Source organism: Harmonia axyridis, chromosome X, assembly GCF_914767665.1.
Source record: "Harmonia axyridis chromosome X, icHarAxyr1.1, whole genome shotgun sequence".
NCBI classification, from domain to species: domain Eukaryota; kingdom Metazoa; phylum Arthropoda; class Insecta; order Coleoptera; family Coccinellidae; genus Harmonia; species Harmonia axyridis.
The window spans coordinates 33459912-33462411 of NC_059508.1; positions in this window are offsets into that span (position 1 = coordinate 33459912).

A 2500-nucleotide genomic window follows, 5' to 3' on the forward strand; every position below is an offset into this window, starting at 1 on the left:
CATTATCTGGGCCTGTGGCGGTTTTCTTTCGGGGTAGAGCAGTCCTAACCTCCTCAGCAGTAATAGGCGCCCATAGTTGTTCGTGGGTCTCTCCGGAATGCGTAATTTTAGGAGACATCGTCTTATTTCTGGTCATTACAGTTTGCCAGTAAGGTACCATTCGATCCTTTCTCAGACTTCCATCTTGGTGAAGTCTATCTTCCATGATTCTCCTCGCGCATTCTCCCGGTTTCCTCTTCCACAGATCCTGCACCCTCGCATACTCTTCCCTTCTCCTTTGCTTGGCGTTCAAGGCTCTGCAACTGCTCGGGCTATTCCTACTAATCTTTCTCTCTTTCTCAGGTGGAAATGTTTCCTTGATGTAGGCAGCCAGTTCCAGACCTACTCGCGCTTTGGGATTCGAGAGTACCATGGAGCAGATGTTGTTGAGCCAGCGAGCATTGAATTCATCACCATCCAATGGGTCCGCTTCAATAAGGTAAGTAAACAGCTGCCCCTGCTCACCTGCCTGTGCCTGTGTTTCCTGTTCCTCTCTTGTGTTGTCACCTTCTCCTCTCTCTGCCTCGTTCCTCATGTTTTGCAGCAATTCCTGCACCTTCCTTTTGTATTCCGGCTTTCTCCTTACTCCCTTGATCGACTCTAATGTTCTACTGGATGTTTTGACCAACTCTTGATTGATGAACCTCACGCCTTCCATCACAAGGCGTGCTTCTCGATGGGCCAGTAGACCAAGTTCTTCATCATTCCATCGTTCCTTACGATGCTGGTGGTGTTCCATTTGTTGTTCATCGAACCATTCTGTATGGGATCTTCTCTCATGTACTCCTCGTCCAGTGGCAGTTTGGAAGACTCGGCTGCATTGGGGGGCCCTGCATTTGAATTCCGACGTTGATGGAATCTCAGGGGGAAGACTAGTGAGGCCAGATGTTCGACCAGTGGTAGTACTGGGGCCAGGTGTTGGGCCCTGATTGACTTGTGCTTGTGTAACCGGTGTGGCGCGGTCAGCGGACCGGCCAGAATCCATCCTAATCCGAGGCCTAAGGTTTCTTTCCATCTCCGGTTAAATTTGGTCGAGGGGGGGGAGAACCCCCAGGGCCAGGGTGCCATTGCTTGCTATCAGCCGCCCAAATACTTGGACGTTACCGACTCTCACCACGAGGAGGTTGCAAGTTGGACTTAAGAGAGTCATAGTTACTCCCGCCGTTTACCCGCGCTTTTTTGAATTTCTTCACGTTGACATTCAGAGCACTGGGCAGAAATCACATTGCGTCAACACCCGCTGGGGCCATCGCAATGCTTTGTTTTAATTAGACAGTCGGATTCTCCCAGTCCGTGCCAGTTCTGAGTTGATTGTTAGATGACGGCCGCAGAGATTACCCAGAGCACCCTTGCGAGCACTCACGGGGTCTCGAAGCTTGACGATTCCGCGGGAGGCCAAGACGCGGGACCGAGCTCGGATCAAACGTAACGCAAGCGAAACGCATCACCTCGCCCAGGCCCGGTACGTTAGCCGTGACCCACTTCCCCAACAAGCCCGACACGCCACAATCCTCAGAGCCAATCCTTATCCCGAAGTTACGGATCTAATTTGCCGACTTCCCTTACCTACATTATTCTATCGACTAGAGGCTCTTTACCTTGGAGACCAGCTGCGGATATGGGTACGAGCCGGCGCGACGCCTACACGTGGCCCTCTCCCGGATTTTCAAGGTCCGAGGAGAAGATCCGGACACCGCCGCAAATGCGGTGCTCTTCGCGTTCCAAACCATATCTCCCTGCTAGAGGATTCCATGGAACTCGAACGCTTATGCAGAAAAGAAAACTCTTCCCGGATCTCTCGACGGCGTCTCCGGGTCCTTTTGGGTTGCCCCGACGAACTCTCTTACGAGGGCCCGGTTTAATTTCGGTTCCGCTGCCGGGTTCCGGAATAGGAACCGGATTCCCTTTCGCCCGACGGGCGTGCGTCACGCGTCAAGATGCATAGCATTTCTGCCACCACTTATAAACACGATTAACAACGCCACATCAACATCGGCTTTCGCCTAGGGCTTAGGATCGACTGACTCGTGTGCAACGGCTGTTCACACGAAACCCTTCTCCACCTCAGCTCTCCAGGGCCTCGCTGGAGTATTTGCTACTACCACCAAGATCTGCACCGAAGGCGGCTCCAGACGGCCTCACGGCCAGCCCTTCTGCGCTCACCTCCGCGACCCTCCTACTCATCAGGGCTTCATGACCGCCCCGAAGGGCGACCGCACATGCCACTGACGGCCGAGTATAAGCACGACGCTTCAGCGCCATCCATTTTCAGGGCTAGTAACTTCGGCAGGTGAGTTGTTACACACTCCTTGGCGGATTCCGACTTCCATGGCCACCGTCCTGCTGTCTTAAGTTACCAACGCCTTTCATGGTATCCCATAAGCGTCGATTTAGGCGCTTTAACTCGGCGTTTGGTTCATCCCACAGCGCCAGTTCTGCTTACCAAAAATGGCCCACTTGG